Source organism: Mercenaria mercenaria, chromosome 18, assembly GCF_021730395.1.
Source record: "Mercenaria mercenaria strain notata chromosome 18, MADL_Memer_1, whole genome shotgun sequence".
Taxonomy (NCBI): Eukaryota; Metazoa; Mollusca; class Bivalvia; order Venerida; family Veneridae; genus Mercenaria; species Mercenaria mercenaria.
In genome coordinates this window covers 21313694-21333297 of record NC_069378.1, presented here as the reverse complement: position 1 = coordinate 21333297, position 19604 = coordinate 21313694, and the positions used below count along the sequence as shown (strand labels likewise).

General features: G+C 35.5%; 1 protein-coding gene across 2 annotated transcripts in view; it reads left to right on the top strand.

Annotated features, from left to right (window-relative positions):
* Positions 1-19604, top strand: part of LOC123537829 (retinoic acid receptor gamma-like) — a 101400-nt gene that overhangs the window by 15073 nt on the left and 66723 nt on the right. Inside the window, exon 3 of one of the 2 annotated variants that reach the window (XM_045321677.2) lies at positions 12666-12728. The gene's annotated coding sequence lies outside the window, so the exon portion shown is untranslated. Of the gene's footprint in view, positions 1-12665; positions 12729-13126; positions 13303-19604 lie in introns of those variants that run through there. The other variant, XM_053529550.1, reaches the window with a different exon arrangement.

The following is a 19604-nucleotide window of genomic DNA, read 5'->3' as shown; positions in this document are numbered from 1 at the left end:
TGAACTGTCCTGTATGCAGTCCTTTTCTGGAAATGTATATATCTGTAAATTGACAATATTATTGTTTTATAGAGTAACACATATGTTTTATATGCTGTTCATTTTTCATGTAAAACACCCTTTTGTGTTGTTTGAATTTTTTTCTCAAAATCTGGTGCTACCCATTAAACTTTACATAAGTCAGACATTTTTATACGCCCAAAGGGACGTATTATGTTATGACGCTGGTGTCCGTCTGTCCGTTAGCAATTTCGTGTCCGCTCTGTAACTCTTGAACCCCTTGAAGGATTTCAAGGAAACTTGACACAAATGTTCACCACACAGAGATGACTTGCAGAGCGCATGTTTTGGATGTCTCACTTGAAGGTCAAGGTCACACTTTGGAGTCAAAGGTCATATCAGTTTGTTTCGTGTCCGCTCTGTAACTCTTGAACCCCTTGAAGGATTTCAAAGAAACTTGACACAAATGTTCACCACACCAAGACGACGTGCAGAGCGCATGTTCCGGATGACTCGCTTCAAGGTTAAGGTCACACTTAGGGGTCAAAAGTCATATCACTTTGTTTTGTGTCCGCTCTGTAACTCTTGAACTGCTGGAAGGATTTCAAAGAAACTTGGCAGAAATGTTCACCACACTGAGACGAAGGTCAAGGTCACACTTAAGGGTCAAAGGTCATATATGACGTTGCTTTGTGTATATTGCTCTGCATTGCAGTGCTCTTGTTTTTATTTGGCAGATCTCTTTTTTTTCACTTACAATAATTTTTGCTTCCCTTTTATGTTACTATAAATAGCTTATTTTGAAACTTTTTTATTATTGGCCGTAGGGAAAAACCGAGACCACTTTTCTGTGGTACACCATGGATGGTACCTCCAATTTTTAGGTGTATTCTTACATACCTGTACCTGATAAGGATTTTTTGTGGACTTTAAATACTTTTTTGTGGACTTTGGGCTACAACAGTCAAGTTCTTTAAATTTTGTTCCCATCCTATGATGTAACCCTTCGGGCTTATATTGCTCTGCTTGGCGGAGCTCTTGTTTTGGATGTTACTATAACTGTAACATGACCAAGTAATTGAAGTTTGGACTGGTTGGAGCATTGCAGTGTACAGTATGATTGATAAAATATTTTAAGTCTGTTGATTTCACTAATGCGTTAGTACATGTAGTTCTGATTTACACACAGACTTGTTGGGATATTTGTCCACTATTGATCACATTTTGCTATATAATTACCATTGACCACACATTAATATTAGATGAAATCTGCTCTGTAAATATCATTCCGTTAACAAATTATGCTGAACAAATAAGAGTTTATGAGATTTTAACACCAATGGACAATGTGTTAATATAACCAGAATAGCTTTTTGTAATAGCAAAAAAAAAATGGGGCAGAAAAAATAGTAGAATTCAGCTTTGTTTGCTCAGCTGAGCAAAAATTTATTTTCTGTCTCTTTAGTATGTCCTACGTAGGAGATACTTAGTCCTATGTAAGACAAATCTAAATCTCTGATGGCACCAGGACGCTGCTACAGAAAACATTCCATGTAGTTAGCTCAGTAGGGAGAGTGCAGACCTGTGGATAAGGGGAGTCAGAAGGGGGAGGGGATTTTTATCCCACAGTATGTTTGTTCTCTGTGATGATTAAAATCATTTGTTTTCCATCTCTGATTCATATGCAGAAGTTGACAGTTACTTGTGGGGAATAGGTTAGAACTAGTACAGAATTTAGGAAATTAGGGTTATATTAACCCTTTGCCTGCTGGCGGCAGTAATTCTGCCTTTGCGACCAGTGCAGACCAAGATCAGCCTGCACATCCGTGCAGTCTGATCATGGTCTGCACTGTTCGATATTCAGTCAGTAAATTTTCATTAAACACCCCTTCGAATAATAAATGGTATTGCCCAAATTGAATGATGGACCAGTCCAATATAGAAATTTAGCAGGCTAAGGGTTAACTGAAAACTATCCCCACCTGTACTACCATACCAGCACAGAAGTGGTTGTACTGCAGCTCAACATTAGAGATAGATCTTAGGTCCATAGATCTGCTGATACCATTATCAGTGTGGCCAAACCAAGGTGACTTTCTGTTGCCATTGCTTGAGGTAACATTTTTGCAATATAATTTCCTTACTATGTGACTGATTTTAGTAAGAGTACAATCATCCAAAACAAGTTACTGAATGCTTTTCTTGACACAAAGCTTTTTTAAGACATTCTTAATACTTTCTACAAACACTTCTGCTCATAACAATTTACTCACGGTCTATGAAAAAAACTGTTCCGGCAAAAAATCAGGCAGTGTTTAACAGACAGACTTTATGCTTAAGTGATCAATAATTTTTCCAGTCATGGACACATTATAAATTATGTTTTATTTAAATCTGTCTAGAACTATGAAAATCGTCAAAAATGTAAAAAATGTGAACAATACTGAAAAGTCATGTGGTTGGCCGCCCTGATAATACATTCTCATCCATCAGATGTTCGTCAAAATCCCGAGACGAACCTCTGATTTATTTCTGTTGTTTATTTGGTGAGCATGCGCACTCGTAATTACTACCGGGAGAAGTTTCAGCCAATCAATGTTCGCCACTATTTGGCACGCCGAATTGAAATTTCAAACAATATGTAAGAAATGTAGTTGCTAACGATGGATAAAGGCGATATTCCACGATTGCGATTAATAAAGATTTATTTCTGTTATTCGATGTTAAGAAATTTACCTGAAGAAATAATAATATTCCTCGTAAGTCGGCATCGATATGAAAGGACGCGGTCACGCTTTTCACGGACGATTTTGATTGGTTCGCTACATTTTGTCGCGAAACGACGCTGATTGGCTGAAACGTTTTACCTGTAATGTAACCAAACCACAAATATCGGCGAAATGTGCCAGAGGTTCATCCGGGGAACCACGGTAGACCTCTGGTATGCGAGAATGTGATAATATCACACTAAAATAAATTTTAGCTTTGTTAGGTTACATACGCCTCAGTATTTTTTATCTTTGTCGATATTTTTTGGAACTTTATTGAAATATTAACAAATTAAGGATCAGATGCAACAAATATTAACCTCTATCATTATAATGATTAGATCTACTTACAATGATCAGTAAAAAAAAAATTATGCATGGCACACTTATTTCTTTATACTATACATTTTACAATTCTAAACATGATGGTAGTGCCAGTAGGACATGATTTCATCTTGAATCGATTCAGTTTTCAAAATTTCAAAAGCCTTGTATCGCAATAACCCCGCCCAACTTCATTTCAGCAGCCCAAGTTTCAGTACCCATAATTACTTGGTACACCTTGTGTTATTACAGCCTTTACCTTATTTGGTAGTTTGACCTAGGTCAAGTTACAATTCAGTTTCAACTGACCAGATTTTTCTCCTACTTTTTTATGTAAATTTCCCATGGTGACTCAATGGGCTGAATTAACCATGATTGCAATCTGTTCCCGATTATATAGGAATGTCTGGGTTCATTGGCAGTTCAGGTTAGGAATCTAAATAAAAATATAAAAGTATCAGGGTGATACAGGCTTGCCCAAAAGGTGTCGTATTTCCTTCACTGTATAAATAGACAGGTTTTCTTTTGGCAAAAAGTTGTGATTTCTTTTGAAATTTTTTTAATTGCTTTGACTAAAACTGTTAGAAAGGAAAATTTTAACGAGGTTTCATCTCAGGTCTCATTTTCAACATTTATGTATGTACACAATTTCATGGTTTACCATTTGAAGTCAAAATTTTAAAAACTGGGTAAGTGTATAGATACAGGAGAGGCACTTAGATAAAACGCTTGAAAAATATATTTCTTATGTTTGAAACTGTACGCTTAATTTGAAACATATTTCGTATCTTACTAGTAGCTTAAGGACTTGTTAGTCCAGTGTCAGTAGAATGTGATTGGGTGGGGTATCATGTCACTTGTCAGCGGCATGATCTTCCAGTGAGGCAGCACTAGGGATTTTGCTCACTGCTACATTTGTAGACACCATTGTTGATATGACTGTAAAAGCTAAACCTGAACAAACACTCACACACACAACTAACACATTCACATATTCACATGCACCCACACACGGTGAATGTCACTGAAATAGTATAGATAACTGTGAATTGTCAGTTCTTGATAATTTGGTTATGCCTCTTGTTTGCCAAATCGTAGAATAAAAATAAAGTGAAGTACTTACTAAAGTTTCTAGCAGAGGATGCAGTACTGGGGCTCACGCAGTCATTTAACCCTTACCCAGCTGCTAAATTTCTAAAATAGACCGGTCCATCATTCAATTTAGGCAGTACCACTTATCATTCGAAGGGATGTTCACTGAAAATTTACTGACGGATGTGCAGGCTGATCATGGTCTGCACTGGTCACAAAGGCAGAACCAATTGCCCCCAGCAGGCTAATTCTTAGTAATTCATAGATAATAAAGCAAGTGTTGGTCTAATTAATACAATATACATTGCTTTCATCAGTCAGTCAGTCATTCAGTCCAGTCTACAGTCAAGTCCATTCCAGGACTGAGTCCAGTCCAATCCAGTCCAGTCCAGTCGAGTCCAGTCCAGTCCAGTCCAGTAAATCAATCAATCAATCAATCAGTCAGTCAGTCAATCAGTCAATAAAAAGAAAGACTAATGTTTTTTTTTTCTTCTGTTTTTAAGCCAGCATAAATATTGAATATAACACACTGTATAGACTCAAGAAAGTCCTTAATTGCAGACTTTATTGACTGAGGTATTGCATTACCTAAGAAATTTCTTAGAAAATGTCATCATTGTAACAACATTGGCTAACAAATGTGTTAGGAATGTTCTATATTTGTTACATGATTGTTATCTCTCTTGTCATGATCTATGTCTCGCCATTCAAGATGGCAAACCATATTAAAAGTTGTCTTTTCAGGCAAAGCAAATTGAAAATGTCCTCAAAATTTGTCAAAAAGCCAACATTTAAAAGATGCTGAAGTTGCAATTTTTTAGCTTGTTTTTTTTTTTTTACATTTTCTTTTTTCCACTTATTGTGCTTTGACATTTTATCATGTGATGCTGACTGGATTAAAGATTTGTCATTTTCCAAAGGGATGCTTCATTATGTCTCCAACCATAAGTGGGGGAGACATATTGTTTTTGCCTTCGCCGTGTGTTCGTCTGCATTTAGCTTGTCCAGCTTTCACAGGTCAAACTGCTGCTGGATTTCGACGAAACTTCACAGGAGTGATCAGTACCAAGCCTAGTTATGCATATTGCCGGCACTTTCTGCTTTGCTGCACAAAATGGCCGCCAGAGCTAAAAATAGAAAAATCTTGTCCGGCTTTCACAGGTCAAACTACTGGCTGGATTTCGATGAAACTTCACAGGAGTGATCAGTACAAAGCCTAGTTGTACATGTCGCCGACATGTTCCACTCTGCTGTTATGAACAGAAAATAATTATGTTAACTTCTTGTTAAATCCTATTTCAGAGAATTGTTTTCTCTGATATTTGTCAAATACTAATGAACATTGTTAAAAGTTTTATTAAATCTATTGTTTTTATTACCTCCCTTTATGTCTCTAACTGCTAAAATTCATGTGCAGTATCAAAAGTAGCGCTTTCCTAAACATGTAATGATGCATAACATCTATTTGGGCAGCTGTTTCTTTTGTTTTTAAAATAATATTTAAAGTCTTAAACTTTGATAATGTTTTGGCGGCTCTTTGTTTTATCAACTCACACAAGTAAGCAATTTAGAGCCAGATTGGCTTATTTGTTTATTTGATGCAAGTGAAATTTTATTATGACATTATAACATTTCAAGGTCAAGGCCATTTGTAGAAAGCAATTTAGGTTTGGCATTTTGCATTGCAAGCAGCTTGATTCAAAAAGGTAAAATGATATTAGTGTCATGTTGGGTGGGGTCGGGATGGGTATGGAAAAGTTCAGGAGGAACTTTCTTCTTGGAGCCAATAAAGGTGGAAAGTCTTAGGTTTCAAGTTTTTGGACTGCTTGTATCTGTGTGTGTGGCAGCTATCTCACTGACTTATGAAATCAGTTCTACTTCTACTATTTACTGCTGATCTTCTTATACAGTATGTTAGTTGTATGAACCTTATTGGTATGACAGTTCTGTTTAAATAAACAACTGTTATTCAGAGTATAAAATTTTGTTGTGGAGTTCATGGTAATTAATACAGACTGTAATCATATTACACTGTTAATCAGCCTGGTGTCAGACCAGAAGGGTAATAGATTCAGTAAAAACAGAAAATTATGGTAATTTGTGTGAAGATGACCACTCTGTGAATATTTAGTTTCACTTGGATTGGGATAAGGTATTTCAGCTCTTGTGTTATATTTTAAGATCTATGCGAGTTGCCTGCTTTTTAGGCAAAGTGCATTCTTTATTTCTGGTTTGGCCAATTCAGCACATAAGGTTTCAGGCGTCAAAATTTAAAATCAATTATTTAATATTAATTAAGCCATTCCTTGCTGTGATTCTGTGAAGAATATAATTATTAGAATTGCATGAAAGGTGTGTGCCAGAAACAAAACTGTCTTTTACAATGAAGTTTGTTGGTAATGGAAAACTTGAGATATTTTTTGTCAATGCTTCATATACCATTTGCATCAGAAATGGCTCAAATGTCTTTTTTACTAAGGTTTCCGGGGTTTCATGGTAAATTGTCATGTTCGGAATATGAGAGGTTTTTGTCTGGAAATAATGTCGTCAATCACACATACATACTGAGAAATGATACAGAATTAGCATTTTAATTATCAGTGCTACAGAGAACTTTACTGTACAACATTGGCATTGTTCTCGAAACTTTGCTTGTTTTACTTGTTCGTTGTGCAAATCTAGAATTACACAGACTTAAAATAGGTTATTAACAAAAAATGCAGGCTGTTTAAATTTCTGCTGCTAAATTTTTGGCAAAATTCTCCTATATTTTATATAATAAACTCCAGTTGTTCTCCACAGAGCCTGCATTATATCCATACAATCATTGTTGTAATGGTAACTCAAAACCACTAAAATTCTTGGACAAATCACTATGGGTTTCTCTGGTTCACTGTCATAATGTAGGAATCTCTAGGAGGTATTTGTTCAACTGTTATTCTCAGACCATTTGATATTAATGCTAATTCATTTGATGTCCACTAATTTATTAGATTATCACACATGAACACACTTGTAAATAAATGAAGATGTGAGAAATTAAGAGAAATTTACAATTTATATTAAGGGAGGCTTGATAATTAATTTTTCGGCCAGACAGAAATTGTTTCATATGTGGAGGATTCATTGAAATGGATTTTGAAGTTGGTCAGTGAGCATAATTATGTCTAGAAATATTGGTAGATTATTTAATTTTGTACAAAACAATATAGAATATTTTGAAATAGTTTCACCCTTAACCTGCTAAATTTCTATAATGAACTTGTCCATCTTCCAATTTGGACAGTACCATTAACTGTTAAAAGGGGTGCATACCAAAAAGTTACTGACTGAATGGCGAACAGTGCAGATCATGATCAGGCTGCACGGATGTGCAGGCTGATTATTATCTGCAGTGGTCGCAAAGGCAGAATCAGTCATGTTCAGCATGATAAGGGTTGGGGATTTAGATGTCAGTTTGCAAAAATTAAGTCACAATTAGCAACAAATATGTTTCCCAGGTACTTTAAATATACAGGGAATCAGGTACAGTTTTTTTTTTTGCTAATCTGAAAAGAATAAGGCAAAAAGCCCTATTTAAAAGACTGCAAACAACCAGTATGTAGTAATACCTTTATCTTCCAGGTTGTTGTAATACATACTTCAATGAAGTATGGTTTGAACTTTGGCTGAACTTGGGTTATGCAAGTGACCTGGGTCATATCATGGGAAGTTATGCGAAACCCTCATCAACTAGCCAAAAATCAATGGTCAGTTTAGTCTCCATTAGTTCAGTTAGGCTAAATGTTGGAATATTTGTGGTAGATAAAAATATGGATTTTAAAGGAGTATAGCTTCTGCTTTCATTTTTATTGGAGTTTAAATATTTTCCTTAATTGAACTTTCATTGAGGTGATCAAACTTATTATAGATAGTTCAGTATAATTATGGAATGTTTATTTGTATACTGATACAGGTGTTGATGGATTTTCACTTGTATATTCAGTCTCCACTAGTGTTATTATAATATTGATTTCTTTTGTTGGATTTAAAAAAGTGTGTGGGAGGATACAGATAATTTGCTTGCTTTGTTTCCAAGGATACTTGTTAAGATGTATGCTACTAGGCTTTAAAGGTATGAAACAAAGTAAGAATTATCATTAGCGATATTAACAGAAACTTTATTTCTACAAAAAGTTCAATGCCTCTGAATGACATGATTTCTATGTCTTGAAGTCTCACAGACCAAGAAATTACAAAGTTATTGCAATTTACAATGTTTAAATTACCTCCCCTGTTCTGTCACTTGCATTTACCTTTCAGCTCCAAGTTCAAAATTATGCTGACAGATAGTATTAAAATGCGCAGAAGACAATAAAAGAATATAGGCTAATTGAACTTATGAATTACTATGTCAAAAATGGGTAGACATCAGTTGTAAGAGAAAGATTCAACATTTTGTCACAAAACTGAACAAGACCCTTAATTTCCCACTTTCATATCAATTTAAGTCAACTTGATGCTAGGGGGCATGAGAGGTGTTGCACATTTCATTACCACTCATGAACAGACTCATTAAAAGCGAGTCTGCTATTATTCTGCTTGGTTGCATTCTATGCTTCCAAAGGATCTTTTTACAGATTTTTATTGGCAGTTACTTGCGGAGAACAGGTTTGTACTGGTACAGAATCCAGGAACACTGGTTAAGTAAACTGCCCGCAGTTACATGACTGAAATACTGTTGAAAAACGGCGTTAAACCCCAAAAAAAACAAATCAAATACTGCTATGGTATTCTATACAAGTATTGATAATTTATAAGATCAATACTGTAAAACTCGGTTATAAGAAACTTGTTTTGGTTACAAAAAGTGTTTGTTATATCGGAGGTATAATACATCCATATTATAGCCAACAGTAGGACTGTCGTACATGATGATTTAATGGGTGTCTCCAGGCAGTACCAATGTTCTCCTTGATGATTTGATGTCAGTCGCTGAGCTGTATGAATGTCCTCAATGATGATATGATGTGTGTCTCTGGGCTATACGAATGTTCTTCGTGGTGATCTTGATGGGTGTGTCTGTGAAGTATGAATGCTCTCCATGATGATTTGATGGGTGTCTGTGGGCAGTACGAATGTTCTTCATGGTGATCTTGATGGGTGTCCTTGTGAAGTATGGATGCTTTCCATGATGATTTGATGGGTGTCTCTGGGCAGTATGAATGTTCTCCATGATGATTTGATGGGTGTCTGTGGGCAGTACGAATGTTCTCTATGATGATTTGATGTGTGTCTCTGGGCTATACGAATGTTCTTCGTGCGGATCTTGATGGGTGTGTCTGTGAAGTATGAATGCTCTCCATGATGATTTGATGGGTGTCTCTGGGCAATACGAATGTTCTCCATGATGATTTGATGGGTGTCTCTGGGCAGTACGAATGTTCTCCATGATGATTTGATGCGTGTCTCTGGGCAGTACGAATGTTCTCTATGATGATTTGATGGGTGTCTCCAGGCAGTATGAATGTTCTCCATGATGATTTGATGGGTGTCTCTGGGCAGTACGAATGTTCTCTATGATGATTTGATGTGTGTCTCTGGGCAATACAAATGTTCTCCATGATGATTTGATGTATGTCTCTGGGCAGTACGAACGTTCTCGATGATGATTTGATGGATGTCTCTGGGCAGTATGAATGTTCTCCATGATGATTTGATGGGTGTCTCCAGGCAGTATCAGTGTTCTCCATGATGATGGGTGTCTCTGGGCAGTGCGAATGTTCTCTATGATGATTTGATGTGTGTCTCTGGGCAATACAAATGTTCTCCATGATGATTTGATGTATGTCTCTGGGCAGTCAAATGTTCTCCTTGATGATTTGATGGGTGTCTCTGGCCAGTACAAATGTTCTCCATGATGATTTGATGTGTGTTTCTAGGCAGTACAAATGTTCTCCTTGATGATTTGATGGGTGTCTCTGGCCAGTACAAATGTTCTCCATGATGATTTGATGTGTGTCTCTAGGCAGTACAAATGTTCTCCATGATGATTTGATGGGTGTCTCTGGGCAATACGAATGTTCTCCATGATGATTTGATGGGTGTCTCTGGGCAATATGAATGTTCTCCATGATGATTTGATGGGTGTCTCTGGGCAGTATGAATGTTCTCCATGATGATTTGATGTGTGTCTCTCTGCAGTACGAATGTTCTCCATGATGATTTAATGTGTGTCTCTGGGCAGTACGAATGTTCTCCATGATGATTTGATGTGTGTCTCTGGGCAATACGAATGTTCTCCATGATGATTTGATGGGTGTCTCTGGGCAATACGAATGTTCTCCATGATGATTTGATGGGTGTCTCTGGGCAATATGAATGTTCTCCATGATGATTTGATGGGTGTCTCTGGGCAATATGAATGTTCTCCATGATGATTTGATGGGTGTCTCTGGGCAGTACGAATGTTCTCCATGATGATTTAATGTGTGTCTCTGGGCAATATGAATGTTCTCCATGATGATTTGATGGGTGTCTCTGGGCAGTACGAATGTTCTCCATGATGATTTAATGTGTGTCTCTGGGCAATATGAATGTTCTCCATGATGATTTAATGTGTGTCTCTGGGCAATATGAATGTTCTCCATGATGATTTGATGGGTGTCTCTGGGCAATATGAATGTTCTCCATGATGATTTGATGTGTGTCTCTCTGCAGTATGAATGTTCTCCATGATGATTTGATGGGTGTCCCTGGGAAGTATGAATGTTCTCCATGATGATTTGATCGGTGTCTTTTGGGTCATGTGGAGTCAAAAACTAGGTCATTAGGCTAGATCAAAGGAAAATCTTGCTAACACTCTAGAGACCACAATTTCAGTTTGAAACTCATGAGAATTGGTCAAAATGCTTGTTCTGAAGACCTTTAGGTCAAGTTTGAATCTAGGTCATGTGGGTAAAAAATTAGGTCACCTGGTCAAATCAAAGAAAAAGCTTGTAAACAGTCTTAGAGGCCACAGTTGTGACTCAATTTTTATGAAACTTGGTCAGAATGTTTGCCTTGATGATCTCTAGGTCAGGTTCGAAATTGAGTCATGTGTGATCAAAAACTAGGTCAGTAGGCCAGATCAAAGGAAAATCTTGTTAATATTGTAGAGTCCACAGCTTAAGTTTGAAACTTGGTCAGAATGTTTATCTTGATGACCTCTAGGTCAAGTTAGAATCTGGGTCATGTGGGGTCAAAAACTAGGTCACCCAATCATATTTAGGGAAAAGCTTATTAACACTCCAGAGGCCACATTAATGACCCTCTTTTGTTGAAAATTAGTTAGAAAGTTTACCTTGGTGATCTTTAGGCCAGTTTCAAATCTGGGTCATGTGGGATCAAAACCTAGGTTAGTAGGCCAGATCAAAGGAAAATCTTGTTAACGCTCTCAAGACCACAATTTAAGTTTGAAACTCATGAAAATTGGTCAGAATGTTTGTCTTGATGAAGTGTAGATCAATTTGAATATTGGTAATCTGGAGTAAAAAATTAGGCCACTAGGTCAAATCAAAGAAAAACTGTGTGTGTGCTATAGTGGCTGCATTTTTGACTGGATATTCGTGAGATTTGATCAGAATGATTTTCATGATGAAATCTAGGTCAGATTCAAATCTGGGTCACCTGGGGTCAAAAACTAGGTCACCAACCTTGTGTATGCAATAGGGGCTGCATTTTTCATTTGATGTGCATGGAACTTGGTCAGAGTGTTTGTCTGCATGAAATCTAAGACATGTTTTTTTTTATCTGGGTCACGTAGGGTCAAAAACTAGGTCACCAGGTCAAATCGAAGAATAAGCTTGTTTACACTCTAGGGGCCACATTTTTTATTCTGTCTTCATAAAGCTTGGTCAGAATGTTTGTTATCATGAAGTCTTGGATGACTTCAAATCTTGATCACATGGGCTCAAAAACTAGGTCACTAGGTCAAATCAAAGGAAAAGCTTGTTTGCACCTTAGAGGCCACTTTTTTTTGCTCCAATCTTCCTGAAATTTTGTCAGAATGTATAATTAACTTTGTTTTCATGAAATCTGGGACAAATTTGAATTTGGGTCATGTAGGGTCAAAAACTAGGTCAAATCAAAGAAAGTGGAAAATGCTTGTTTACACTCAAGAGGCAAATTTTTGGTCTTTGGTCCAATCTTAGAGAAAATTGGTCAGAATATTTGTCTCCATGAAATCTCTAGGTCAAACATGTTTACACTGTTATGGTGTATTACTCAGGTGAGCACCCTAGGGCCATCTTGGCCCTCTTGTTTCATGTAAGGCTGTTCATGTTGCTGGTGCCTGACACTGTATTGAAAGGTTCCTCAGGTCTCTGCCTCCATTAAACTGAAAAGTTGTTATTTTATCTAAATTGTGTCCGTGTCAACAAAAGAAAACAAAATAATGTGTGTAGTTTAGATTGTTGGTATATAAATCTTAAAAATAAGTAATATTTTTTTTATTAATTTCAGGTGGAATTATTGCATGCTAGCTAATCTTTAATTGAAGAGACTGCCAGACAATTTAAAAGAAAGGTAAGACATTTAATTTTCCGAGTTGGCGTAATAGTCTGTTATTATGAAGGCAAATGTATTTAAATTGTGTTTTTTTTAACTGAACACCATGTATGATATTGGCAAATAGATACAGCAAATAAATCATATGTGCGAAAGATTTCCGTTTTGTGGTTTTAATTCATTGAAATATATTAAGTATATCCTGAAATTTTGAAAAAAATCATATATTAAACTGAAGTTTGAAAAAAAAATTTTAACATAAAACAAAACTCTGTGTAATAGAAAGCTTTATGGTCCCTAGCACATCTGTACTTACATTTTGCACACGTATATGTATACATATTTTACATTTTCTTCACGCATGCAATCGATATGCATGATAGATGTTTTTCTTATTCTGCAGTTCATAGGATAAAAATTAACCCATTTAAGGAAACAAAATATCACTGGGTATAGACTGCTTTGAATAGATTATATTTGTTATTCTGAAGTGTAATTAACGACATTTTTGCAACCTATACTGTGAAGGAGTGAAATTTGATTGCCTTGGGTTGTTTAAATTTAAAGGAGATGCGACATACCTTGTTTATTCGTAAGTCATTTTAATTTTCATTTCACAAGTGGATAACCACAAAACTACGGTCATCACCCAAGGTGTTGTTTTCCGTTTAAATTTGGGTCATTTAGCCTCGGGGCGAGTTAGCCGATAATACCTTCGAATAAAAACTTTTTATACGCTAGCTATACTCAATCGGTTGGATGAACATTGGTAATAAGGACTGTAAAATGGACCAATTTGTAACACGTTATTTTACAGTATTGATTTATGTTAACGTCCCTTTTTCTTAAATTAGATATTTGTTGAAAAGACATTGCCAGTAAAAGCCAAATATGAAATAAATCAATCAAGACGTGTTTATTACAGCAACATGAAGGGTTGTAATATTTATCACTGTCATAATGATAGCAAGTTTACAATAAAATGTATATCTTGTCCTCTAAACGTATTACCTTCGACCAAAACATTGACCCCAGTATATTAAATTTAAACTAAAGGTCATGACTTATTATACATGAAAGGAATTATTGACATAGTCTAAATGATGATAATATTTTGTGTACTGCAAAAAAAATGTATTGTTAATGTTTGGTTCACATAAATTGCAACCATTCATTTTGCTTCCAAAGTCCAGCCTATAGTAACTTTATTCAGTCTGTTTGTATGTTCATCCATTAGTTTGGTCAGATTGTTCATTTATCGGAATGTTTTAAATATTTCAAGGGATTTTGATACAATAAAACAAGTATTAATTAGCATAATGAGAAGGTGTGCCATATGCCATACACACGAGGGCACTGCCACAGGCAAGGGGTTCTTCACTTTGCGGGCATTCTTTATTTACTTTATCATATCCCCAGATTCAGAATATAGGAGTGTTGTATTGAGTTACCCATGTCAGTCCATCCATCATGTCTGCTCCACATCTTAAGTGCTCAGTAGATTTTCATTTAACACTGTTAATACATAATTCTGAATGATTCTTTGGTTTTAAGAGGATTTAAAAAAAAATGTGGTCTTAATTTATTAAAAAAAAATTATTTAGGACATAAATTTTGTTTGAAAGGGTCATTGTCTGGCATCGTGCATCGTCCGTCGTGCGTCAGTATTTGCCTTGTAATCACTCTAGAGGCCACATCTGTGATCCAGTCTTTATGAAATTTGGTCAGAGTGTTTGTCTTGATAATCTCTAGGTCAAGTTCTAAACTAGGTTATGCGGGGTCAAAAACTAGGTCAGTAGGTCAGATCAAAAGAAAATCTTCTTAACACTCTAGAGTCCACAGATAAAGTTTGAAACTCATGAGAATTGATCAGAATGTTTGTCTTGATGACCTCTAGGTCAAGTGCGAATCTTGGTCATGTGGGGTCAAAAACAAGGTCACCAGGTCAAACCAAAGGAAAAAGTTGTTAACACTCAAGAGGCCACAGTTGTGACCCAATCTTTATGAAACTAGGTCATAATGTTTGTCTTGATGATCTCTAGGTCAAGTTTGAAACTGGGTCATGTGGGGTCAAAAACTAGGTCAGTAGGCCAGATCAACTCTGGTGACTGATATAGGGCCATCATGGCCCTCTTGTTGTCAGATTTCTTGTTATAAAACATATTGAAACAGTGAAGGCTCACAAGCTTTTCCTTTTAATGTGGCTACAAAATGTTTTATAAACATAAAATACATATTATGTGTGTTTCTGGTTAAAAAGTAATTTTATTTTTATTTTTATTTATTTGCCAAAGAATTGAATAGTGATTAACTCGGCATATAATATTGTTATAATTATCTCGCTTTATAACTGAAACTGTAACAGTTCCTAATTGTAAAACTGAAATTTGTGATTTTCTCATTATTTTATTATGTATAACATCTATTTCGTTATATAACTGCCGTGTCTGTTTTTAACATAGAATAAAAAGCCTTATAGAACTTTAATAAAGCATCGAAAATTAATGTAAAAAGTTACAAACTTTTGGAAAAAAGAATCTTTAAAAAAAAATTATGGATATTGTTAAAACTTTTGCATGAAATACCCTGTCATGAAAAGAAATTGATTCAGAAATCAAGGTGTGCATTAAATGTAGGTTTATAAAATAATTTCATTTTAGTGAAAAAAAAAATCATAAAAAAAAATACTGTCACTCAATTTGTGAATGAACCAGTAAGGAAAAGTAAGGAAAACAATATATTGACTTTGATGTGAATAAAAGTGTCATTTCTAAAGAATGATGACTGTGATATACATGATATTTTTAATCCCCCACCACAAGTGGTGGAGGGTTATAGGAATGGTCTCTGTCTGTCCTTCTTTCCTTCCGTCCGTCTGTCTGTAACACTTTTGTGTCTGCTCCATATCTCCTAAACCCCTTGAAGGATTTTCATGAAACTTGGGTCAAATGATCACCTCATCAAGACGATGTGCAGAACCTATAAGTCAGCTTTGTCGGCTCAAGGTCAAGGTCACAACTCAAGGTCAAAGGTTTGAGCCTTCCATTTTGTGTCCGCTCTATATCTCCTAAACCCCTTGAAGGAATTTTATAAAACTTGGGTCAAATGATCACCTCATCAAAACGATGTGCAGAACCCATGAGTCAGCCATGCCGGCTCAAGGTCAAGGTCATAACTTAGGGTGAAAGGTTTGAGCTTTCCATTTTGTGTCTGCTCTATATCTCCTAAACCCCTTGAAGGATTTTCATCAAACTTGGGACAAATGATCACCTCATCAAGGCGATGTGCAGAACTTATGAATCAGCCATGCTGGCTCAAGGTCAAGGTCACAACTTAAGGTCAAAGGTTTTGGCCTTCCATTTCGTGTCCGCTCTATATCTCCTTAACCCCTTGAAGGAATTCAATAAAACTTTGGTCAAATGATCACCTCATCAAAACGATGTGCAGAACTTATGAGTCAGCCATGCGGGCTCAAGGTCAAGGTCACAACTTAGGGTCAAAGGTTTGAGCCTTCCATTTTGTGTCCACTCTGTATCCCCTAAACCCCTTGAAGGATTTTCATCAAACTTGGGCCAAATGATCACCTCATCAAGAACTCATGAGTCAGCCATGTCAGCTCAAGGTCAAGGTCACAACTCAAGGTCAAAGGTTTGAGCTCTGTATTTCCTTAACCCCTTGAAGGATTTTTATGAAACTTGGGTCAAATGATGACCTCATTAAGACGTGCAGAATTCATGAGTCAGCCATGTCAGTTCAAGGTCAAGGTCACAGCTAAAGGTCTTTACCTTTTCACTATCCATAGCAGTGGCGGGGGATTTAGCTGTTTTTCAGACTGCCTTGTTATGATTTGAAACGTCAATATGATAATGGACCATGTTAAACTGCAATATAGACCAGAGAACCAGCTATGGTTTATTCCGGCTTATATTGGTGAAAAATGTCAACTAAACATGACTGTGGTTTTAAAACTCTTTATAAAACTCGTACGTTTGTCGAAATAATTATGTTTTTTTTGTTATATTTAATTATTATTTCTGTTTATTTTTCATGATTTATGAACAGTCTTGGAAACCTCAAATTTTATTTCCAATAGCTGTATTTTAGCCATACTTCAAAGTATCTTTAATTTAACTTTTGAATAATTATGTCATGGATTTTATAATTGAAATTATTGATGATATTACTTCCTCAAAACTTACAGTTTTCGGGTTAACCAAAATGTCATTTAGATATATCATACCTTAAAATCATTAAATATCATGGGTAAAAATTTCATGGTTTCAGCAAAATCGACTTTTCCATCATGGATTTTAAATTTTTAAGATAGAATCAAGAAAAATTTGCTCATTTGTTGGAATTTAATCTTGTGGATTGATACAATCACAAAATACCCACAAATGTAAATGATTTCACAGAAGTTTTTTTTGTGCCCCCCCCCCTCCCCATGAGTGGTGGGGGCATATAGATTTGCTCTTGTCTGTGCGTGCGTCCGTCCGAAGTTCGTGACACACCTAGCTCAAAAAGTATTTGTTATAAATTCATGAAACCTTGCATGAGTCTTTATCATGAACTTGCGCACCTCCTATTTTTCATCTGGGTCCGCCCTCCTATTTCCAGAGTTATGGCCCCTGAAATAGTAAAAAAATGCACATTTTCACCTAATTATGTGCCTCACTCAAAAAGTATTTAATGTAAATTCATGAAACCTTGCTTCAGTCTTTATCATAATGTGACCTTGCACACTTGGCATTATTCTTAAGAATTTTACCGTTTATTACAGAGTTATGGCCCTTGAAATAGCCAAAATACCATATAGCGGGTTATTTCTGCGGTAAAAATATTCTGCGTTTTGGTCCCAAAAATTATGAAAGAAATTGAAGCGTGTTTAATTTCTGCGTTTTCACATAAAAGGAAGTGAAATTTCTGCGTTTTTGATACCAAGGAGGAGGTAGTTCCCCGCATGATCGGACGTCGTGAGAATGATAGCGTATGAAAACAATAAACTAAATTACCGGTAACTGCTGTTAAGTAGTTTTTCATTTAATGAATACATTGTAGAATATAATAACATGTGAATTGGACAAATATAAGTCCAACAACTGCAAACTGCGGTATATCGGCATAACGTTTACGTAAGTATAAAGGTTACTAAGGTATAGTTCGGAAGATGTTAATAAGAACAACTCAAGTGAAATTCACTCAGTTTATTACATTCACAAAAATAATCAAACAAAAAAAAAAAGAAGAAACGTTTTCTGGGGGATTAACAGTTAGGACTTTGATTGACCATCACACCTAATTATACCATTATCGGTAACTGTTAGGTGACGGTAATTTCAAATAATTAGACCATGCCATTGTGAACTTCGGATTACCTCGGGTAACATATCGTGAAACAATGTTGATGAAAAAATGCAGATTTTTTTGCGTTTTAAATTTTTGCTGGATGAATATTCTGCTGGAAATATTTTTGCGATTCTACTGAGAGACCGCAGAAACGCAGAAATATTGCCCCCGTAGAAATAACCCGCTATACGGTAGTGGATTTTTGTTTGTGATGCTCATAGCTCAAAAAGTATATGGTACAGAATAATGAATCCATTTCATAATTATTTTTTTTGAGGCTATACCCAATTAAGACTGCAAACATATGAATGATTTCCCCTTATTTGTGACAAATGTACCAGTGGGGGGTACACCCTGTGTCCTACAGACACATTCTAGTTTTTGTCAAATTCAAACAATGTTAATCTTTATGGAAGTCATGACCTTTTGTTTTGGTCAGTGCATTTTTAGCACTAAATACCCCTTTTTGTAGGGAGACAGAATTTCTTATAATGTTCATAATCTCTAAATAGTTATGCATTTTAGAGTAATATTGTTAAAACAGAATGTAGCGTGTTTCTTAATACTGTATAATACTAACAACTGTGTCCGTCATAAACGTATTTATCGTCTTAATATATTGGACAATAGTTTGCTGGACAATATATTGGGTTTAGCGATTAATATTCGAAAACATTGGCTGGCAGAACAATTGACCAACTGTTACGGTGCTGTCAGGGTATTTGTTCGACACAACAATAGCGTAGGTCAGTACACTTATTTTATTGCTTTAGTCATGTACTATTGGCTTTCTTAGGGTGGACAATGCTTACACACGTCATATTAAAGAATTTCGCTAAAGAGATTATTTGAAAAGTTTTGGTAAAAAATTGAGATGAATATTGCTTGTGTGTTTTTATTATACAACAATAAAGAAATATGTTGTGTTTAAATTGTTGAGAAGTGATGGAGTAAATTTAATTTATTTTGTCTCGGTCATTTCACACTAGATATATATTATCATTGGTGTTACATTTCAATGGAAAAGTAAAAAAAGAAAATTTACTTGGCTGAAGCAACGAAGTGATTTAAATTTGTCTTAAATTGCCTACATAATCGTATTACATTTTTTTTTTTTGCTGGAGTAATTATTAAAAAAGTGAATTTTAATTAAGTGATAAGGAAAACTTTATATCTCTACTTAACTGGCTGTAAAACTCGTGAAATCGAAGAAATAATGGTTCAGTTAATTATGAAATGTACACTCTTAAACATAGAACAGTCATTAGAAAATTAATAGATTTCCTTTGAAAAACAATGGACGTAACTGTATATCAGTGTATTTTAGTACTAAGTGATTATTATTTTGACTGGAGCGGACTTTATATTGAAAGTGCATTTTGCAATTAACTTCAATCAGATTAGTAAAGTTTAATTTTTAAGATTAAAGCAAAAGTTACTAAAGAATCTGTCGTTTTATAGAGGATTACTATTTATCGTACTGCTGGAGAAATGAGCAATAAGGCAGACAGACAGAGATTTTTATTTGTTATCTCCCATAGTATAAGT